Genomic DNA, 11,484 nt, shown 5'->3' with positions numbered 1-11,484 from the left:
CGCTTCGGAGGCTAGGAGCTTGGTGGGGATCTTCGGTGGGCGCAGTGGTCGTGAGGCTTCTTCGTGTTTTTGTCGATCCGTTGTTGTCGGCATTTGTTTCTTTTTGTATTTTCTCTCTCGTTTTTTGGGCGCGTCTGTGCTGCTTCCGCTCCAACACCTATCGTTGGCTGTATGGTTGGTTGCTTTGTAATACAAAGCGGGGGGAAATCCTTTTTCGTAAGAATCAATACCCTAGAGTTGTAGTCATCGTTGTTCAACCCTTAAATCGATCTGAAGCTCCTAACAGCACATATCACCGTCACGAGCGCGGGGCGAGAAAACCTAACCACACAGTAATATACGCTAAAGCTTCATCAACTTCATCCTAATGGATGAACTTGTGGATAATCGGAACCCGGAAAAATAGCTCAAAGATGAGAAACCCTCATCCGCCTGAACGTCGTCCTTGTGAGTAAAAACAAAAACTAAACTAAACTACTGGCTGAAGCCAAAGCACTGCGGTTCACATTCCCGCCACCGGCCATCGAGGCGGCCGACAGAGGAGAGGAGTATCCATGATCCGTTGGTGTCACCACCGCTGCTTAGCAAGAGCATAGGAAAACAATTCGGTACGCCCTTCATGAAGTGGTGGGGCTATGTGTAGTGCCGAGGGGCTCGCTGCCCCCCCCCCCCAGCCCTTGCACATTTAGTGAAGGAAAATTGTTTTAGAGGCTTAATTATGAATAGTTCAGGTCAACCCCCCCCCCCCCTCAAAGTTGCATATGTTCTTGTTGGCCCCGCCTTCGATTTTGCTCTAGCTCCGCCAGTGCCTTCATGGCCTTAATGTTAGATCCTCGTCTGCCACCCTGCCATTGTTAGTCACAAATGGAAAGTCATCAAGGCCGCGGTCCTATCAGACCAACATCGCGGAGAAGAAAACATCACCGCTGGAAATGTATACCTGGTGCTTGCGAATATATTTAAAAAAATTGGATGCTCTAGAAAAAAAATATGGTGCCCCCATATCCGTCCCATATTTGGGCTCGATATGAGGGGTGCCGGTCAGCGCGGGCGAAGACCCGTTTGAGGCGCCCATCTGGGTCAAAATTTCGTGACATTGCCATCCACGCGGACATTTGAGGCGGGTTTGGGGTGCCCGGCTGTAGATGCTATGAAGCCCCTAACCTCATTTTGAGCAGGAGCCGGGCCTGACCTCGTCATTCATAACCGAAAAGTATTCGTATTAGTGCATATGCCCCTAAGGACCAACGTCATGGACATGTAGTCATCACCGTTTAGCCCTTAAATCAATCTGAAGCACCTGGCATCATATATCGCAGTCATGAACTCAAAGCGAAAAACTATAACCTCGCTGCCCCAAAAAACGACGGTAATCTACGCTGGAGCTTCATCCTGATGGACGGACTTGTGAAGAATCGGAACCCAGAAAACCAGCTCAGAGATGGAAAGTTGTTATCCGTCTAAACGCCGTCCCCGCGAGAAAAAACCCTAACCTAATGAGAGGAGTATCCATGTGATGGCCGGTGGAGCCGGAAGGAACTAGATATGTTGATGCCGCGGCGGCCGCTTAGCGAGATCATATGAAAACAATTCGGTACACTCTTCTACTACCATGTCGTTGTTGATCGCAAATAGAAAGTGACCAAGGCTGTGGTCCTGTCAAACCAACGTCATGGAGAAGAAAACATCACCACTAAAAATGTATAGCTTGTGACTGTTATGTAGTTGAAGTTGTTGGACACCATTCGAACCCGAGTCTACCCGGTGCAGAGCCAGACTTCATTATGTAGAAGAAGAAAAATGTCAGGCATGATAGGTACCCTAGAAATACACATTACACTACTACAAAAAGAGCTATAGATGAAATGGCCACTAATGGCGCACCAGACATACGGTGCGCCACTACTATATAGCAGTGGCGCACCATATGCTGGAGCGCCATTAGTGTGAAAGACACTAATGGCGCACCAGACACACGGTGCGTCACTAGTTACAATTTATTATTATTTTTTTTCCAAACATACTAATGGCGCACCAGGGCACAGTGCGCCATTACTAGTTCTAACTAGTAATGGCGCACCAGCCACATAGTGCGCCACTACTATATTTTATTTTATTTTATTTTTTGCAAAACTACTAATGGCGTACCAGGGTATAGTGCGCCATTAAACTAGTAATGGCACACTGTGCCTGGTGCGTCATTAGTGTATATATTTTTTATTTTTTTGCAAAACTACTAATGATGCGCCATAACAAATTTGATAATATTTTCAAATAAAAAATTTGATGATATTTTTTAAAAAATTATCACTGTTTTTATAAAAAATTATTACCGTTTCATATTCATTTTCATTTTCTAAAAAATTATTAGATGCAACAAAAAATAATAATAAAAAATTACTTATGGCGGACCTCTGGCTGGTGCCCCATTGCTATGCAAAAAAAAGTTACTTATGGCGCACCACTGGATGGTGCGCCATTGCTATCTAAAAATAATAATTACTAATGGCGCACCGCTCGGGGGTGCGCCATTGCTAAGCCCCCCACACACTAAAATCCCCAATCTCTCACATTTCTCTCTAATCCCTCCCCTGCCTCATCTCACCCACGCCCGACCACCACCGCCCCCGTGCTCGCCGTCCCCGGCCGTGCTCGCTGCCCCCGCCGCACACGACTACCACCGCCCCCAACGCCGCCTCCCCGAGCCGAGCGTCGCCTCCCTCGCCGTCCCCCCTCCGCCCGCGCCCGTGCCCTTGACGTCCTCCCGCCCAAGCGCCCCTCCCCCCGCGGCCCCGCTTGCGTCAACCTCGTGCTCGCTGTCCAACACCGCGCGGCCTGCCCAGGAGGACCGCCACCATCTTCCTCTTCGACTACGAGGACCCGGACGAGCTCGGACGCCCTCGAGCCATCCCTTCGACGCCTGCCGATTTCCTCCGCCTCGGCCACCATCGCCACCGCTCGACGCCGAATTCGCGCAGCCTCGACTAGCTCCGGCTACCCCGAGTCGCCCTCGACCTCCCCAGTGAGCACCCGAGCCGCTTCCCCCTCTTCCCCCTCTTGAATTCCTTCTGATGTGTTCTAGGGTTGGGGGTTGGAGAATTTTGGACAAGGAAAGGGGGTTGGAGAATTAAGTAGCTAGGGCTGGGGGTTTGCAAGAGAAGAATCTTCAGGCTTACTCACTGTTCAATTTGTTGCTGTGAGTTTGAATTTGCTGTTCTCAGTACAGTAGTTTACACTGGTTGTCAAGCTGTAGAGGAAATTCAGTTAGTGGATACGAAGGTAGAGAAATAATCCAGGACAAAGGTTGTACACTGCTGCTAAATGATGAACATATTATAGTGAAAATTTAGTTTGATGCCATCAAATTCATTTATAGTGCCTGTTATTCAGTTATGACTCCTTCACTGAAACTGTAGTGTTAGCTAAAACTGAGATGTAAACTAAAGGAGTTTGTGATTTGCAGAAGCTGTAGCATACTCCAACAAGTGATAAATGCAGTCAAAAGTTCACTAAGAAAATGCAGATGCTTCTCACTTGTTACTGAAAGTTTTCTGGAGTAGATCAAATTGCAACAAATTATTTGCAGTAGATCAAACTGCAGTAGATTACTCAATATTCTTGCCATTTGTTGATATGTTATAAATATTGACCATGAATAAGAATGAATATTGACCATTTGTTGCTGCTAGCACATGTTGAAGTGTACCTGATGATGCTTCAAAATTCAATCTTCCTCCTCAGGCATGTGTTGTGTGACCTGACAAAATATAAATGTGTTGTGTGCCATGCGTTGGTAATTCAATAAAGTCAAACAAGCACTGGATTTAGGCATGTTGCTTGCTGAAATTGTAGCAGCAACAACAACTATGGCTGAATGATGAACAGGTTATAGTGGTCAGATTAGTTCAGCAACAACAACTATTTTCAGTTTGTCTTATGGGTCATCTAAAAAAATTAGCTCAACAAGTTGCATCTGGCTTTTACAAAGTTGTTTTGGCTTAAGAGGATAAGTTGTTGTATATACTGTCATAAAGTTCAGCAAGAACAGGGCATCAACAGTGCTACTCTAGTATCTAGTTGGGGAGGGACAAATGGACAGGGCATCACTGTAGATGTACTGCACAACAAACTATTAGTCTTAGGATTAGCACTCCTCATATGAGATGAGAGGATTTTTTTAAAATGGCTTCTTGCAGTTTTGAAAATTCAGTTTATTCGGTTACTGAAAATTCAGTTAATTCAGTTAGGCACACAAATTTCAGAACTTTTGTGTGCCCTAGTACTTGGTGTTTGTAGAAAACCAGGAGTGTCAATGTGACTAGAATTCACTTGTTCTTATATGGGTGAAACTTCACTTGTTTTTAGGCTAGTGCAGGGTGTTGCTTTATTCTGTCATCATTTGTAACTATGTCACAAATAAATTGTTCCTTCTTCTGTATTTGACCACTATTTATTGTGGTTTTGATTTTGTTACAGTGTTCTCAAGTATAACAACATAGTGGGATCATTTGTCAACATAGTGGGATCATTTTGCAGATTCCAGCAAACAACATAGTGGGATCATTTATCAAGGCCAGCATCAGAGTGCTAATTTACAGGTATAAATAGATAAAAGATTCAGAGAGTAGCTCTTTTCTTACCAGCATCATGAAGGTTGGGAATATCTTTGTAGAAAACAAAAAAATTAGGAAACTGAATCTAAGGACCAGGGCTAAACCTCTGTACTTCGATGTATTCGATGAATCTGCTGTTGCTGGTCTTTCTTGTAATGTTCTATCTTTGTAATGTTCTATCTTTGTAATATCTTGTAATGTTCTATCTTTGTTCGGTCTTTTGAATTCAGAGACTAATATGATGAATTGTATTCGGAGACTAATCTTCTATTTGTATTCGATGAATCTGTTGTTGCTGTGTGGTGCTGTCTATATTCTGTCCAATAATATATTTTGTAACCTGTGCAAATATCAGAAAAGAAAAAAATAATCCCTAATATTCATACTAATGGCGCATCACCCAACGTGCGCCATTAGTATGCCAAAGGATACTAATGGCGCATCACCCCACAGTGCGCCATTAGTATGGCAAAGCACATGTGTAAATATCGCCCCCTTGGAGGCACAGTAATGGCGCATGTTGGTCTATATTAATGGCGCACGGCGTGATGCGCCATTAGTATACCAGATACTAATGGCGCACCAGTGGTGCGCCATTAGTATTTAATACTAGTGGCGTGGTACTAGTGGCGCACCAGTAGTGCGCCATTAGTAGGCAAAACTGGTGCGCCACTAGTAGGCCTTTTCCTAGTAGTGTTACTTTCAAATAGGAGAGATATTTGACGATTTCCATCGGCGTAGGCAGGGAGGCTGGCAGTAGAATGGTAGCACCACCAACAAGCTTGCGAGATCATGGCACCGAACCGCCTGCCCGCTTTTAGGGTTTCGAAAAGCGAAACAGATGGAGGAGATCAGATCAGATATAGGCAGGGCAGCGGCACGATATTGCCATGGCCTTTTTTGGCTAGCCGGATTATTCCCTTGAAAAAGCCATGCCTTTTACGAACAACTTTCACCCTTATGCGCCACATGCACGTACGTGTTGATGACTCGTGCTCAGCCGACAGCAGATCAAAGATGACACTTATCAGAAGTTGAGGACTGACATATACTTCCTCTGTAAAGCAATCTAAACGTTTTTATATTTCTTTATATAGAGAGTATATATAGTGATCATCCACAGCGTGTCAATGTGCCAATGCACCAGGCGGAGTGACACTGGCAGCATCGCGCTTCCCTGGGCCGACCCTGCGCCGACGATCATCGACATCACCGGCCCCGATGTTGATGACGAGGACGCCTAGGACAGCGCGCTGTTTCTTTTTTTTTTTAAGTTTTTAAATGCTTAATTAATGTAATGTGGACGCGTGAACTCTCGCCGGCCTTCATGGCCGGCTTTAATATTTGTTTTTAATTTTTAAATATTTTTTTCTCACCTCGTCAAAATGGGTCGGCCCAGCGTTGGACGCATACGCCAACACAAACACCAAAGTTGGTGTCTCCGTTTGGGTCGGCCCTTAGGCACCGTTGGAGTTGCCCTTAGGCACACAGAATTGAGCATCGCACCGCTAATAACCAAACTGACTCGGTGCCGATTTGTTGTCCGTGGATTGTGCGATCGCAGCAGTGAAACGCTTGTTAAAGCTTGGTGGCAATCGCATCAATGAATGACAACAAGCCGCCTGGCCAGAAGAAGCCTGCCTGCCTAGCACTTGGTGTGCAGCGACAAACCGAGAGCAAAAACCGCATATGCCTACCTGCCCATCCATGAGCCGAGCAAGTGGCGTGACACTACTTGTGCCGTGGTGTCATAGCCGACGGCTGAGCAGAGGCGCGGACACACACGCTCTGGTCCACTTTTTGAACTTCCAAATGCGAAACCGCCGGAGACGGTCAGACATGGGTGCACACAACGGGCGGTGCGTGCCACCTTCGTCTCGACGCTTCTTTTCTTTTCTTTCTCCTCGTCCAGTTTTCTTATTTTTTATTTGGTTTTTCTTTTTTCCTTTTTTCCTCTTTAAATCCTAGTACTATTTATTTTTGTTCCTATTTTCCTTCAGCTCTTTTTATTCTTTCTTTTTTGTTACCTTTTCTTCTCGTTTCTTCTTTTTCAAATTCATAAAAAAATCATGTACATTTTTCAAATTATATTTATTTTCTGAATTCATGGACTTTTCTCATTCGTGATTTTTTAAATTCAGATCAACATTTCCTGAAAACGTTTACTGTACATTATTTTATTTTCAGTGTGAATAAAAAAATTGTCAACCTATAATAGAAAAGGTTTGCCGTGTATTAAAAAAAGTACAGTTCGAATAAAAAAGGTTAACACATACTAAAAAAGTTCAATGTTCACTAAATAAATTCATTGTATATAGAAAAAATGTTCAATGTATGTTAAAAATAGTTTTAAAAAAATCGGTTTCTATTGAAAATAAGTTCATCCTAGCAAACATTTTTCAAATCTACAAAAAGAAGTTGAATTTACAAAATAAGGGTCTCTATAAATTCGAAGACGACACTACATATTTGTGTCTAATGTGGAGCTTGCCGCCGTCCAGGACCATGCATCGACTCCTTCTTTTCTGGTGACCTAGCCAGGCTGGGCCACCATTCAAAATCGCCACGCTAGATCACCAACGCCGCCATCGAGGATCACCTAATGAAGACCACCACTCGAGCACACATCTGCTTCGCCATTAGTAGCAACCCTCCAACTCCTCCACAAGCAGGACTTCGCAGATCAGGACGTCCCCGCCTCCACCAGCGCCACACGGGCTTTGCCCAGCGACGCTCTGTGGCGACGGTGAGAAAGGGAGTAGATGGGGCGGTGCCTAGGGTTTCAGTCGCCTCAGGTCCTTTCCCCACAAGACGTTATGAATGGTTTCTTCGAGATCGGAGCTTTGATATTAAGAAAGTCACCATAGATGATTCACTATCCACGAAAACGTTTCCTTCCATTGAAAATTATTTCTTCTATTTTTACCCACATTCGGATGGTAAAAAAATTCCGAATAAGTAAACAGTCTAGTGCCCTAATATTGTACCATAATGCATGCATGAAAATTTTCATGAAAATTTATAGCATGTGTTGGAAAACTCTGAAAGAATTGGGGTGTTCTAGAAATCTTCCTTTTTATTTTATTTTCATAAATTGTTGCGGGACTCGTTAATGACCCGAGTCTGATCAGTACAAAGCAAAATGTGAAAAAAGTTCAAACTTCAACCGTTAAAAAGTTATACGATATATTCATCTGTAGTTACAAAATTCCAATCATCAAAATCATTGTCACATCCCTAGCTTCTGACATTGCACTAGGCTAACTTCATGTGTGCATCATGTTTAAACTTTGAAAGAAACTTGAAATGGGGATTGCCTAAACCCTAGCATTAAAGGAATTCACTAGGTTCAACCAAAATATTTCCAGTAAATCCAAATGGCTTTCAAAAATGTTCATCATTCTTGGAAATTGCTGGAAACAGTAACCAGAGGTGATGCACATTTTTCCATGACATATTTGGGCTCTGGATTAAATCATACTCTATTTGCATTTGGGCATTTAAACGCTATTAAATATTTTAAATGCTCAAATAATCATAAACTAAAATGTTTACTGTAGGATATATTCCCAACAGTGATCATGAGTAGTTTCATGATTTTTGGAAGTGTCTAAGTATTTTTAATAAAGCCCTAAAGACTACAGAATATTAGAAAACAAAAACAAATAAAAAAGGAGAGAAAGGAAACCTACCTGGCCTCACCTGTCGCAGCCCAGCTGGCCCAGCCCACCTGGCGCCTCCTGTCGCCTTCCTCCTGCCAGTAGGAGCAGCTGCGTGCTCGCACGCGCGCGGCCGAGGAGGCCAGCTCCTCCCTGCCTGCCTGCCGCTTCCCCGACGCGTCTGGATGACGCCACGCGCCACCCCGGTCCCTCTCTCCCACTCCCTCGCCCTTCCCCGCCTCTGCTCCCTCTCCGCAGCGCGCCCGAACACCCCGTGGCACACCGACGAGCACCGACGCAGCCACGGCCATCCCCTAGCCCAACCACCGTGACCAATAGCTCCGCAAGGACGCGAAGCATCTCCTCGACGAGCCACGCAAGCCGGGTCTCACCGCAACACCGCCATCGATGCCTTGTTCAACCTCGGGACCGCCGGCCATTTCCGTCAAATTCGTCGGCTCCGGACCGTCCCCGACCTCGCCGAGCGTCCCCTCGTCATCGCTGTGAGCCCCTGACCACTTACCCCTGCTCCCTTGACGAATTCGTGCCGCAGCCATCGATCCCCACCGCGCCAGAAGCTCACCGCCGCCCGGCCTTGTCGCCGTCGTGGCCTGAGCTCGAACGGGTCGCGCCCGTGCACCTCACCGAGCTCCTGGTGACCCCAGGAGGCTGCGCAGCGTTTTACTTTGCTCGCTCGTGCCCCGCAACACCGTTTCCGCTGAGACCCGAACTCCGGCCGCCGCCTTTGAGCTCGCCGCCGTCGATATAGGTCGTCCCCGGCATAACTGACTGCACCACTCGACGCGCGGGATCGCCAGCGTCACGTAGGTGGTCTCCGCCGGCCATTTGGTTGCCGGAGCAAAAACCCGAAGCCCTCCACCGTCTCTGGCCTCGCCGGCGATGAGCCGCGGGTCAACTCCGGTGAGTTTGACCCGGGGTTGACCACAGTTTGACCGCCTGAGTCACTGACGTGTGGGGGCCACCTCGCTAACTAATCTGGCTTAGTGCTAATTAACTCGGTTAACTAGCGTTGTCACTGACCAGTGGGTCCCCCAGGTCAGGTTTGACCTGGCCGACCCAGTTGACCTGCTGACGTCATACCGATGTCATGCTGACGCAGTAAATAGTTTCTGTATTTAAAACAATTCAGAAAATCCAGAAAAAGGCTTAAACTTCTAAAAATCATATAAATTCAACCGTAGCTCCAAATGAAACAAATTATATATGAAAAATTATCAGAAAAATGCAATCTATCCATCTGTATCATTTTCATGCATGTCAAACTAAGTTATACCTACTGTATAGGTGAAAAAATGATAATGCACTATTTGAATTCATAGTTTGAATTTGAATTTGAACCTTGAGTTCAAATCAACCCAAACCTTTCTGTTACTAGTTGCATTAGGCCAAATCACGTCATATTGCCATGTCATGATCATGCATCATATTGTGCATTGCATTGATTGTGTTCTTCCTTGTCTGCCGGTGATTGTCCCCTCTCGGTAGCCGTGATTCCGACGATGAGATCGATGACACCGATGAAGAGCTATACTATCTTCGGAAGTGTCAGGCAAGCAAAACCCCCTTGTTCATTCCGATACAATCCCACTCTCTCGCTCCTGCTCTCTTTTACTACATTAGGACAACAACGATTCAACTGTTACTTGTTGCGGTAGTTGAACCCCTTATCCTCTGCATGACCTGTCATTGCCACAGTAAATAGATGAAACCCACTAGCATGAGTAGGAGTTGTTTGAGCCCTGATGTGCCTACTCATTCATGCTTGTTTGTCATGCCTGCTATTGCTTAGAGTTGTGTCAGGTCTGATTCATCGGGGATGAATTGGAATGGTGATGAACATGTCCTACTGTGTGTGAGCTAAGTGTGTGAACACGATTTGGTAAAGGTAGCGGTGAGAGGCCATGTAGGAGTACATGGTGGGTGTCTCATTGAAGCCGTCCTCAGGAACTGAGTTCTGTGTTTGTGATCCATGATACAGTTACTACCACGCATTGGGCCCGAAACCAATGGACCCTCTCGGCTTCTTAATCACCCTTGTCCTCTGTCCAGGAGTTGCAAGTAGTTTCTGGTGTTTGTAGTATGCTGGAGGCCGTGGACAGCGCTGACCGAGGGGTGGGCTGTGATGCGGTAGGCACGTGGCACGGTGTACCGGGCGCCCGTTTGGTGTCTCGGGAACCCTGCACACATCGTTCGGGGCCGTATGTGGAAACCTCGGCCGGACTCCCTGCGGATGGAACCTGAATAGGCGATAAACCTGGACTAGAGACTTGAGTGTTTAGGTAGGCTGTGGCCGACTCCCTCGCCAGGCTTCCGCTTGAAGGTTGCCGAGGTACACGACTTGTACATGGTGGTAGTGGCGAGAGCGTGTGTGATGAAGTACACCCCTGCAGGGTTAATATGATCTATTCGAATAGCCGTGTCCGCGGAAATGGACTTCTGGGTTGCCTATAACAGTTCATAGACAAATGAAAGTGGATACTCTAAAATGCGCAAGATAAGCGTGAGTGCTATGGATGGCGTTCTCGTAGGGGGACGGGAGCGGATCCATGGTGGTGTATTGGTATGGTGAATTTGTGGACTCGTGTGCGCCACCTCAAAAGAGTTACTTGCAGTCGTAGTTCAGGATAGCCACCGAGTCAAAGCTGGCTTGCTGCAGTCAAACTCCACCACCCCCCTTTGTTGATACCGATGCATATGTAGCTAGTTCTGATGTAAGTCTTGCTGGGTACATTTGTACTCACGTTTGCTTATTTTATGTTTTGCAGAGAGACGTCAGTCTCGCTAGTAGTCCCGTGTGGACTTCGACGTTTAGCTTGATACCTCAGCTACGATCTTGTGCCCTCGGCAGGATCTAGTAAATAGTCAGGCTTCTCAGCCTTTTTCATTTGTAGATGTCTGTACTCAGACATGTTTTCAATTTGTACTTTTTAGTTACTTTACTTCTCCCCAATAGAGCTTAGAAGTAAGAATTTATTGGTTGATTGTATCCTTAACCATTTCTTTTTTTTGACACGAGGAACTACTCACCATGAATCCACTAATTGCTGCTGCTTCTGTTATTGCTGCTGGATTGGCCGTAGGGCTTGCTTCTATTGGACCTGGAGTTGGTCAAGGTACTGCTGCAGGACAAGCTGTAGAAGGTATTGCGAGACAGCCAGAAGCAGAAGGTAAAATACGAGGTACTTTATTGC

Source organism: Aegilops tauschii, chromosome 1 (genome assembly GCF_002575655.3).
Source record: "Aegilops tauschii subsp. strangulata cultivar AL8/78 chromosome 1, Aet v6.0, whole genome shotgun sequence".
NCBI lineage: Eukaryota > Viridiplantae > Streptophyta > Magnoliopsida > Poales > Poaceae > Aegilops > Aegilops tauschii.
Note: the sequence above shows the minus strand (reverse complement) of the source record.